The sequence below is a fragment of the Catharus ustulatus genome, chromosome 4 (assembly GCF_009819885.2).
Source record: "Catharus ustulatus isolate bCatUst1 chromosome 4, bCatUst1.pri.v2, whole genome shotgun sequence".
Classification (NCBI taxonomy): domain Eukaryota; kingdom Metazoa; phylum Chordata; class Aves; order Passeriformes; family Turdidae; genus Catharus; species Catharus ustulatus.
In genome coordinates, this window is record NC_046224.1 from 7,835,191 (window position 1) to 7,847,536 (window position 12,346).

A 12,346-nucleotide genomic window follows, 5' to 3' on the forward strand; every position below is an offset into this window, starting at 1 on the left:
CACTGGTGTTCTGAAGCCAGATGGTCCTGCAGCTTGTTGCTTCTTGCAGTTGGGCTCTGCCAGCCTGAGCAGACGGATCTGAGGGGCCTCAGAGAGAGCAGGAATCTGCATTTGCTGAAGCGTAGGAGCTATTTTAAACACATCAGCAAAGTCTAGCATGGAGAAGACCCTGCTGCCTCAGAAGCATATTTTGCCAATCTGATACAGAAACCTGACCATGTTTTACAGAGCACATCAATTACCCTGCTCCAGGCATGGCCTGGGACTGGGATGCTTCATGCAGTTCCAGCCATTAGGAAGGAGAGCCTTTTCTCCAGCAACCAGTTGAGGAAAACCACAATTTTTCATTGCTTGAGCTGGAAAACCAAGCACCTAAATTAATCTCCTTCTTTGTTTACTCCTCCCTCAGTGCTGTTGGATCTTCAGGTACCTCTTGGCACCAATCCTGTACCCTCCCACTCTCCACACTGAAATAGGAGAGGAGGCTGGGAGGGGGGAATGTGAATCTAGTGCAGCACTGTTCAGTCTTTACTGTGAGCAGCAGCCCTGCTTGCTGCTGTCCTGCCTGCTCTGACCCCAGGAGCTTTCTTCCCTTCTTGGGTAACTAACTGGTCTTATGCTCAGAACATGGCTTGGTGCTGAGGAGTGTGGGTGCTCCTGTGCTGTCTGGAGCAGAAAAAAGAGAAATTAATCTCTCTCTGCTCCAGTCAGCCCTTACATCACAGATATTACACAGTCTCCAGTTCCTTGTAGTTTCCAGCAATGCTTGGCTTTGTGTAACTCCTCAGTGGCTTTCCCTGTCTCCCCTTGGCCCTTGGAGATGTGCTGCTGCTCCCTGGGATCCCACTTTCTGCAGGCTGGAGGCAGGAAATACTGTGCTGATTTTTTTGGCTCTGAGGATGCACTTTCCAGTCTGAGCAAGCCCCAAGAGACTTGGGGTTTTATTCTTGCTGCACGACAAGCAGCAGGAGCAATAGGTGTGGGGTGCTTGGGATGTATCCCACCACAGCACAGCTGGCAAAACAAATATTTCCACAAAGCTTTCACCACCTGCCCAGCTTCCTCCCCACAGGAAATCCAGCCTCCCCCACTCCTGGACACAAGAGCTGGACCTTTGTTTGCAGCTCCCCTTTCACAAATAAAACCAGTGCTGACTAGTAAACACAGCACCACTAAATGTGCAGAGCAACACTCAAAGGCTGGAAGATAATTGTGGGTTTTTTCTACTGGCTTGGGTAAGAGGAGCTGCCAAATCCTTGAACTGTGTGCAAACAGCTCCTTGTTACTGAAATTTGCTTTCTAGCAGCACCCTAAGGTGTTTTCTGCTTCTTGTGCACTCAGTTTGAGAGGCTGGTTGGGATTTTAAGAGGGGAGAATTAGGGACAGATCCAGCCTAGACACAAAACTGACTCATCAGGAAGAGTTTAGCTGCAGGGAGTGTGACATGCAAATGTGTAGGAATAACAGGATCACTGCACTGGCTCTGACCTGAAGTCCAGCTAGGTGAGTATCTAACCTCCAAATAAGTCTGAAACCAGTGACTTCAGGAGCAGATAAGCATTTCCCTTCAGCTATGAAGATTATGTTTCACTTCTAGAAGTGCTAAGAGTTGAAACACCCTTAAATTTAGTCTTTTTTTATCTCTCCTGCCCTAAATAGCCCCATACAAATTCTGTATCTCCCAAACTCTCCCATAAAAAGGGTCTCAAGACTGAAGAATTTAAAGAATTTGAACATTATGTGAGCCTTCATTTACCCCCTCCATACACAGTACTTCAGTGCCTTGAGTTAAAAGAAATGAGACTGTAAGAAGAAGAAATAAGAGGTTTAGGTTGGGCATTGAAAGTCCTGTGTGCTAGAGGCCTTTCAGGACACACCAAAAATATGCCCAAAGTCTTACTCTCCAGGAGGACAGGAGAGGGAATGTCCCTCCTCACACAAGCAGGTGTGGAAAGGGACATTCATCTGGATCCTTGCACACAGACCTTCCTGAACTACAGCATGGCATGCAATATTTTTAACATAAAAACTTACTTTTTTTTTTTTCTGAAGTCGTTTTCTAAGAACTGCTATCTTAGAGGTGCTGGAGAATCCCAAGTGAGAAATAAAAACCTGGGCCAAGTCTGTTGTGCCAAAGTGCCTGATCTCTCACTGAGCATAGAGGAAGACCCAGTTCTGGAGGGAAAGAATCTGTGGGATACAAAAGGCTGGAGGAAAACTCCTTGCAGAAGCTTCCAGAAGAGGATTTCTATCTAGCAGGTCGCCAAAGGTTCAGTGCTCCCTAAAAGCAATGCTGACAACAGATTCAGATGTTCTCCTGGAATTTGCTTTGGGAAACAACTTCCATGATTAAAAGCAAAAGCTTTAATTGGTCAGAAGTTTTGCTGACTCTCAAGGATACTGATATTTTAACTGAGAGCATTAATTCCTCCAGTAAGAAGTTTTTAATGGCTAGGGATCTATGGTGGTCCAAAGGTAGTTTAAATATAAGTGATTTACAATTTCTATAAAAAAAAGCCGAAGGTGAGGAAAGTTTCACTGAGCACAATGAAAGAACTCTGGATTTATATGGAATAAAATAATAACCAGGCTGAACTGCCAAACCCCTTAATGACCACATTCCCTTTCCAGAGATGGAAAAAGAGGAGGACCAGCATCTTTTTTTTTTTTTCTTCAACCTCACATTTCCAGGAATCTCTTTGCTTTGTTTTTCACATCAGAATTAGAAGAGGTGGGGGTAAGACATCAAGACATCCTTAAGTATATTTAGTCTGATTGAAAGTAGGAAATACCACAAATCCCTCCAGAGTCCCAATCCCACGTGGCCATATCAAAAAACACAGATAAATCCCCAACATGTGCTTGCCTATCAACCACACCAAAAGGGAAACTGCAAACCATTTGCTTTTTGGAAAGCAATGCCCAAAGCAGTTTGTTCCTGAGCTGGCTGGTGCTCCAAGCCCTGCACCTCTCCAGAGGGACACCCCTGGGGTGGCTTCTGGGGGAGCTCCAAGGAACCCTCCCCTGTCTGCCCCCTCAGATGGGCTGTGACAAAGGCTCCTGCTCTCTGACAGGTCAGGGCAGCTCACCAGACATGAAAGGATCTGCCCTCTGACATATTATATGGTGTGTGTATTTTGGATCAAGTCACATGTGCCATGGGTTATTTTAAATTACATTCAAGGTGTGTGCTGGATATTTACATCCTGGAAGGGCTGCAGGAAGGGATTTTTTTGAAGTTCTTATTTTTGTCTCAATGTAAACAAAGGGACTATAATTTGGAAGAGCATCTGTGATGATGCTGATGCTTTGAGCAAGAAAAGAATTTTTGTCAATGGAGGGTAAGCCACGTTGAGGGAGCTCCATGTAATAAAACACCCACCTGCCTTGGGCCCTTTCTTCTCTTTTATTTCCAGCCCTGCCTGGGATTTTCAGCTTCCTGTTTATACAGGGCATTGCAGAGGGGAACACACATGAACACTACAATAGGTGCTGTGTAACAGGGATGGAAATAGAATCCAGATCTTCCTACCCACACACTCACACTCTTGCTGCAAGGTCTGGCTTGACCCCCAGTCACTCACACAGAGAAAACTGCAGTGTGCTTGAGGGAGGTTAATCTCATCATTAGGTACTTGCTGGTTTGCAAGACCCAAATCAGGTTGAACTCCACTTTGCACCAGTGGGTTACTTCTAAGCAGAATACTTTCTTAGGACCTGCTTCATTTGCCATTTTTTAACCTGCAGCTCCACTTTTGCTCAAGCAGCTTTTTTTCCAAGGATAGAAATGTCTTGGGCAGTCAAAGCTTTTATCATGGTAACTGCCATCTTAGAGAACGATAAAGTACCAGATCACAAAATATTTCATTCTCTGGTAGCTGTAGAAGGAAGTTGTGGCTTACTGGAGAAGCCCTGTGAGCAGCAGAGAGCCATGAGCAGAGGAGAGACCTGCTGAACCCAGAAAACTCTGTTTTGCAGCTGAGCAAAAATGCTTCAGCGCTGGTTAAAAATACCTGTGGCTTGATCCTGCCAGAACTGAAGGAAGTCTGCCCTAGATTAAGAAAGGCATTTTAAAAAAAGGTCATTTTGCAACAGTGCAGATGTTTGCTTCAGTGTCACAAACAGCACAGGCTGACCTGAAAGGCTGCAGGAATGAACACACCCTTGTCTCACTGGGCAGCTCACCATCCAGAGCTGGCATTTCCATGTTCTTTATCACTGAAAGATTTAATCATCCTCCCTGATGCAGAAGCAGATGAGCAGCACATCCAGTCAGAGTCCTTAATATATTAAATTACTGCAGCTACATCCACTTGCCTGTTACCTGCAAAGGCCCTGATTTCTGCTCAGAAATGTGCTTTCTGCTTTGCTTGGGCCATGGCCAGCTGGCTTGTGGTGCAGCTGTAACCACACCACAGCAGCAAGAAGAGAGGAGCCACCCTGAGGGTTTTCTTTAGCAAGGAGCCAGAACATTGTTTTTCCTTCGTTTCCCTTGGTTTCCTACTCTGGCTTTGCTTTCAAGGTCTGTGGAGCAGGGATGGGTGGTTTCTGGCTGGTCTGTGGAGCTGAGCTTTCCCTGGGTGCTGTGTCCCTGTGGAGCTCACAGCCAGAGCCAGCACTGCCCGTGGTGCCTGTGCTGGGAGAGGTGATGGGTGATGGGGCTGGTGGGGCTGCAGTTGCTGACAAAACCTGCTCTTTGCATCACTCAGGGCTCACAGCAAAGCCCTCAGCAGGATCCCTGAGCTGCAGATGTTTAGGTGATGGCCCAGAGCTACAGAGGGAGGAGGAGCAGTGTGGCAGCCTGCTCTAGCCCAGAGGGTGAAGGGGAGCTGGCTTCCTGCAGCAAGGTTGGCAGATGCTAAGATGAGGAATTTGTGGCAGAGCTTCCCCTACTCTTTCACTCCCCAGGCACCCAAACACCCTCACCTCTTCCTCCTGGCTCTGCCAGGGGTGCTGCTCCTTCTTCCACTCTTTGTAGCTTGTTGGAACCTACAAGCTCGCCAGGAACATCCTCAGAAACTCATGGGTGCTGCCTGTGCTCAGAGTTAACCCCTTTTTTGCAGTAACAGGCCTGAGCAGTCATAGAAGAGGAAGATACTGATCCAGTGCCTACCTGGAGGGAGACCTAAGGAGGGGAAAACTCTCTCAGCCCCACCATGCAAAGCAGCTTCACTGTCCCCCAGCACAGCTCCTGCCAGCTCCCATGTCCAGCCTCACAGAGGGAAAGGCTGCTCTGGGCTGCAGAGTCAGATGCAGACAGCAGCTGGACATCAAAGTGGTTCCCAGAGCTTTTGTCTCTCCTCCCAGTTCCTCTTGGCATCTTGCTGGTCCTGAACTGAGTTTTGTTCAGATATTCATCCTTGGAAGTGTTCAAGGCCAGGTTGGATGGGACTGAGCAACCTGATCTAGGTGAGAGGTGTCCCTGTCCATGGCAGGAGAGTTGGGCTGGATAGTCTTTAAGGTCCCTTCCAATCCAAACCATTCTGTCAGTTTATTCTATTATTTGATGATTTTTAAAAACAATCCTTTTGTTGTTTGGTTGGTTTTGTTTGGGTTTTTTTTTAAGAGTATTTTCTTACAAACTTGCCTTTCTGTTGGCACCATTCTGGTTTTAAGTCACGAAAATATGTGGGGTTTTATTTTAAAAAAAGACACATTCCTCTGAGTAATGTTAAAAAACAATAACAAAATTATGTCTGAGCTTTTCAGACTTTACATGGAAAATATTTGTTATTCATCTGCTTGGAAAATTACATAAGCCTTGCTCATGTTCTCTCTTTGGTGGAGTTTAGATAAATCGTGGTTCAGAGGGCTCAATATTGATCTCCACTTGACTCCTGAAACACCAGACCCAGAGCTGTGTGCTCCTCAGAGCATCTCTGCTCACTGATTTGCCTGTTGGATTGTAAATGTCAGTGCCAGGAGGTTCACTTCCATTTCTCTGCCACAAAAAATAAAAGCAACCTTGTGACTGATTGCAACCGATGAAGGGTAAAAGCGACATCCGTACCAATGTTTCATTTCACTGCTGCATCCTCGCAGTGCTGCTGTCAGGACGTGGCACAGACCCTGCACACAAGCCCTGAGTGTCCCTGCCAGGCTGGTTCAGAGCTGACAGGGGTGGGGAGGATGGGACAGATTGGCTTTAAGGCTTTTTTTCCCCCCTGCATTTTTTGCACATCTCTATGAGCTCAAATGCCATCCCTCAGCAGGTTTGTCCTGATGCACTGCCCTGACCAGCAGCTGCTCAGTTGTTGCTGTTTTCCCCTCTCCAGTCCCAGCATCCTAAATCTCAGCATCTGCAGCTGGTGACAGTCATTTGCACTTTGTATTATCATAAATAAACAGAGAATTCAGGGTACAGCACACATGTGTCCCAGCACTGGATGTTACCAAGCAATTAATTCACTCTCCCAGAAAATTTTCAACACCATAAATAGATGACCAGGAGACTCTTTCCAGGTTCTTTTCCAATTCTGATGTCTCACTTGCTGTCTGGGTGGGCCCATATTAAACTCAGGTCTCCCTTCATTCTATAACCACAGATTTTCTGAGAATGTTTTATTTTATTGCTCTGCACACAGCAAACCAGGCAGGGAGGGAAAGGTGGGGGGAAACCTTACACAGCTGAAAGCTGTGCTGGCCTCTCCTCTGTTTTGCCTTGTCTAGAAAGCCACAAGAAAAAGATTTAATCCCTCCAGGTTTTGAGTCTACAGAGCAGCAGGGCCTGGGAAGTGACAAGAACTGATGATGGATGTTCTTTTTGTAAGAAATACCTGCTGTCCACTTCCCCCAACACATCTGGAAGCAGGAGGTGCACAAGGCTCCCAAAATAAATCTGGGCAGGTAAAGGTAGGAGAAGCAGGAGCTTCCCACCAAAACAGGCTCAGAGTGGCAGAAAAAAAAAGACTCTGCTTGATATCTTTTTAACAGATGTTTTGGGAGATGCCAATGAACAGCAAGATCTACCAAACTGGAGTTAACAACCTTTAGCCTGGCTGTGATTCATATCCAAAACTTTACAGAGAGGTTTCATGGCCCATTGGTTTTTGTTAGCAAAAAGGGAATTAAGTTCTTTATAGAGGGATATGGACAAAATCCTCTTTATTCCTGCTGTAAGAACCTGTCTCTGCAGCATGCAGATTGAAGGTGAGATCAAATACTGCATGTACCCATCACTATCCTTTGCAAGGGAGGAGGTGAAAGCCAATTTCAGTTGCATTAGCTGCAAATGCCTGACCCAGAGAACCACCGTGCTCACAAATTGAAACAAATCCCAAGACAATAGACAAGCTGTAATAGACATGCAACAAGTTCCAGGCCTGTTATCACAGATACCTCTCCTTTCATTTGCCATGATCTGAATGTCAGCACATTATCATCCCAGCTCAGGCCCATCTAGAAAAGTCTGGTTTTAATTTGCTCCACAGAATGGATGCAAGCTCTGAACATCACTCATACCTGATGAGGGCTCATTCTCCAAGACTGGCAAATCCTGCTGCTTCTGTGGTGACTCTTCTTCTTCTTCATCTTCTTCCTTTTATGTTGCATTTCCCAGTAGAAAGCAGGAAAAAAAAAGGAGGGAAAATGCAAATGATTAAACTATTGGTCAAAGAGAGACAAAATTTTGAATAGTACTAATACCAGACAGAAACATGAATTGCATCAAGAACATCTTTCATCAAACAGTCTTGTAACTCATGCCCAGCATGAAATCAAGGCTCCCAACAGCCCTGCCAGGCATCACCTCCCCATAATGCCAGCAGTACTTATGGAGAGGTGCAGCTCAGGAGTCGTGTGAAGCCTTGGGGAACTACACAGCATTTGACTGAAGAAGCTGGCTGGAGCCACCTCTAAATCTAAGATTTAATCTTTCCACTTGAACCCAGTGTTGCCTGTCTCATGCTCCAGCTGAAGTCTTAAACTTATCTGTTCATTTCAAAAGAGAAAGTTTTACTAGAATTATTCAACTTTTCCCTATTAAAATACTGACTCCATTCCTTTGAAAAATCCATTGATGCCAAATACAGAACAAAGCAAAAGGCTGCTTGTTTGGGGTTTTTTGGTGGGTTTTTTGTGATTTTGCTGATTTATAAGTTAATGTCTTTGGCATTCAGAGAAGAAATCTGTTCGCAGCCAAACTTCTGATTCACCATCTCAGATGTCTTGAGCTAATCAGATGAGCCCTGCCATCTGCTGTACCAGCAATAGTGTGTCCAGCAGGACCAGGGCAAGGATTGTCCCTCTGTATTCAGCACTGGTGAGGCCTCACCTCCAACCCTGGGTTCAGTTTTGAGCCCCTCATGAGCAGAAAGACTTTGAGGGACTGGAACAACTCCAGAAAAGAGCAACAGAACTGGGGAAGGGTCTGGAGCATGATGAGGAGCATCTGGGGGGAACTGGAGGTGTTTAGCCTGGAGAAAAGGAGGCTGAGGAGGGAGCACCTTGCTCTCTACAGCTCCCTGACAGGAGGGTGGAGTTGTCTCTTCTCCCAATTAACAAGTGATAGGACACGAGGAAATGGCCTCAAGTTGCACCAGGGGAGGTTTATGTTGGATATTAGGGAAAGGTTTCTTTACCACAGGAGCTGTCAAGCAGTGGAACAGACTGCCCAGGGAAGTGTCTGAGTGGTGGAGGTATTTAAAAGATGAGTTGTTGTGGCACCTGGGGACATGGACGTGAGTGTGAGCGAGGCAGCCTGCAGGGCTCTGTGCTGCCAGTGGCAAAATGCCACCGAGCCCCTGGCAAGGCAGGGAGGCTCCTGGCTCTGCCAGAGCATAAAGCAGGCAGATCATATTCGTCTTTCAGAGTAGTATTTCCAGATTAAATATAAGAGGGAAGCTCAGAGAGGTCAGAGGCTGAGATTGACTTTCAGAACGGTGCCTTTGACGTCCAAAGAGGGAGGACAGGCTATTAAAAATGCAGTGTGGATTGCAAATCTGTCACACACCCAAGGCAGCACGTGGAGCAGCAGGATGGATGAGGTGGTTATGGAGAACCTGCTGACAAGAACAGCCTCTCGAGTGACGGGTCAGGAACAGTTTGCTGCTATTCAGCATTGTTTTGACAGAAACTACACAAAGCAGCCATGCAGGGGGCAAGGAGCAAATGTTCTCTTCCACTTGGAAGCTTGTTTAAAATCTTGTGGTGGGGAAAGAAGACCATGAATGAGAATTAAGTTCTGCATTGATTTAGGAAAATCAGTTTAGTGAGGCAGAAGAGAGAGGGGAGAGAAGCAAAGTGGGAATTGTCGGGGTGCAGGGGAGGAGATGGCACAGCAGTGACAGAGAGGAAGAGCAGGAAATGCCACTGGGACATGCTGGGTGAAGCTCCACCAGTTCTGCCACCTCCCTGGCTTTCCACTGCTCACCAGGTTCCACTGCTGCACCATTTCTTGGCCACAGTGAAAGTCCCTGTGAGAGAGGGAAGCTGATGGTGTCCAGCACAAGGGTATATTCCAAGAAGGAGCCACTCCATCCTCAAGCAAAGGTTTGGTGTGCCCTGCAGCGTTTCACTCCCTCTCATCTTCATTCCCTCAGCAGCTCTCTGAAGGTTGCCTCACCACCATGATGGCAGCACCATTAACTTGCTGCAAATGGAACCTTCCCCATGGGACAATTCTGGATAGAAAACTCTAAATAGGAAATTCTACATGCTTGGTGAAAATTTAAGTACAACAGTATTCATCAGCCATTGAAGGCAATGACTCTCAAAATGTTGGCAAGATGCCTCGCAGGTGTTTAGTTTGGGTTTGAGTTTATGGATGAGTGGGGTGTGCTGCAAGTGCTCTGTTCTCATTTCACAAGAGATGCTCTGTCTCTAAAGCCATCTCCTTTTTTCAGGAAGTGGAAATTTCAGGCAGATTTTGGGGATTCAGAAGCCAGATGTCCCGGAAGGTGCAGATCACAATGCAGTGGGGACTTGAGATAAGACTCATGAGTCTTTACTGCAGCAGACCAACATTTTTGGTGAGGGAGGCATTTATTGTAGTTGCAGGATGTAGCATCAAACCATCCAAACAACTGTAACTCCCCACTACGTGAGGGCAGCACTTTCTCCTGGAAAAGTTTAATCAGACGTAAGTGTCTTGACTGTGATGAGGCTCTGGAACAGGATGCCCAGAGAAGCTGTGGCTGCCCCATCCCTGGAGGTTTTCAAGGCCAGGTCTGATGGGGCAATGTAGGATTCCTTCATCAGGAGCTGCTGGGTGGATCAAAGGGGAGAGTGTCGCTTTTCTGCTTTTTTATTTTTAAGAATAAATTAATTTCTGTATCACCAGAAAAGGAGCCACCTCAGGCAGGAAAGGGAAGTTAGGAGAGAAGCCACATGGAGTAACTAACTCCCTGCCAGTAAGTGCTGTGAATATCTTCTCCATGCCATCTCCCAGGACCGTTCTGAGAGAAAGGGAAATGGTCAGCTCTCCACCAGGCACAGGTTTAGCTTGGCTTGGAGCCAGGTAAACTTTTCCAGGGTATCAATGACTCTGGAGGCTGCAAGCACTAAGCCCTGTGCCTCTCCTTGCAGGGAGGGTCAAACTCTCAACCCAAACCTGGGATTGTGTGCCCAGCCCAAATGGGTCAGAAAACAATGGGACAAGAGTACAGGAGTGCTCCTCCTGTCAGGCCTGGGCTGATAAGGAAGGGGTGGTGTGGTTAATGACATGCCAGGGGGATGAAATAATGTCTTGAATGAAAGCACCGTGATAGGCAAGAGCCATATTTCTGTGTGTGCAGGGCAAGCAACTTTTCATACATATTTCAGCACTTCCAAGATAAAAAGAAAAGGTTTTCTTTTGGGCCTCGTGGAATAGATAGGAGGATTTATAATAGCTATATTTCTGGCCTATAATCCTTGGAAATGAATGTATTTGCTCCACATGCCAACTATGACATAGAGACAAGCTACATGATCAGCTCATTCCATCATGTAATTTGGGCTTAATAATTAAAGCTGATCTTTCTGTTTCCCCTTGGCCCAGCAGAGCATGCAGCTGTATCACCCTGCAAAGAAATGGCCATGTGGCTGAGAGCCAGCCATGGTTTTAGCAGTGGGGGACACAGCCCTCACCCCAGGTCTTGGCCCTTTACCTCTCCCCTCTTCTGTTGTGCCCCACCTCCTCCAGTAAAGTCACCTCTGGCTCCCACCACCACAACTGGTTTAAATTCTGCAGCACCCTTCTCATAGGAGAGTTATTTGGGAATCTATCCAGCAGGCAGTCATCACCTCCGTCCCTCTCCTGCAGCACAGCCTCAGCTCACTGAAAATTTGGGCAGAGGTTTGACACAAGGGGAGTGCTGGGGAGCAGAGCCCTTTGTCCCCAGGAGCTGTCCCCACAGAGACACAGGCTGGAAGGGCTCTGCTTGGGGAAGAAGCTGAAAAGGAAGCCCGAGGCTGTGGTAAGTGGTAGATGAATGACCAACCAAGAAACTTGAACAAAGGATCACTGAACCCTCCTTATTCATCTCCCAGGTCCATGTCAGGGGGAAGGAGACAGATGAGAGCAGGACTGTGGCTTTGTTTGGACTTTGAACTTTGATTGTTACATATTGATGTGCCTCTGCAGCTCAGAGACAAACCACAGAATTTTCTCCTTGGCAGAAAATCTGCCTTTGTGCTTCTCTAACCTTGACTGTGTCTCTTTGGTCCCTGACAAAGAACAAAACCCACCAGGTCTCCAGGGATGAAAGCAAAGCCTGGAGAAAGCTGTGGGATGCTGAAAAAGCCATTGCTGACAGGATGCACAGGAAGGATGGAGGATGGGTGTTCACACACGTCCTGTCTGCTGTATCTTTGCAGTGCCCACCAGGCCAGTAGGGAGCACTTGATGTGACAGATGGTTTTCCTCAGCCCAGACAAGCCATGGGGGACATCACACACACCCACACTTCCCAGCTTCCGCTCCCAGGCTCTCCAAAATCCCAGCAAAGAACCTCACTGCCCTTTCACACAAATGCCTGGAGAATAGTAGCTGCCCTCAAAGTGTCCACATCCTCATCTGAGAACTATCAGGATTGCAGCTCCTGAGCAGAGAGGAATTTCTGGCTTGTTCTGACCACAGCCTGACACCTGACACAGACACCAGCCTCAAGTGTCCCCTCCCTCCAAGTGGCAGGAAGTGCCACTGTGAAGGTCACTTAGAATCCCATGTTTGTAGCGTGATCATCACCACTCTGAGCTCCCAATAATTTACAATAGTTCATGCATTACTCATTAGAATTGCCCTCAAGGACCAGAGGACAGGTGACAAAAGCCAAACCAGTGTCCCTAATCCAGACCCCAAGGGTGGCGAGGCACAGAATCTGCCACTCTGGTGCCAGATGTAATCTCTGCCTTCTGAGGGTGGGGA

At 47.0% G+C, this 12,346-nt stretch overlaps 1 protein-coding gene across 1 annotated transcript in view; it reads right to left on the minus strand.

Moving 5' to 3' along the window:
• FAM107B (family with sequence similarity 107 member B) overlaps positions 1–7,512 on the minus strand; it is an 88,834-nt gene extending 81,322 nt beyond the window's left edge. Inside the window, exon 1 of the mRNA XM_033058798.2 lies at positions 7,462–7,512. The gene's annotated coding sequence lies outside the window, so the exon portion shown is untranslated. The remainder of the gene's footprint in view (positions 1–7,461) is intronic.
• Between the last annotated feature and the right edge of the window lie 4,834 nt (positions 7,513–12,346).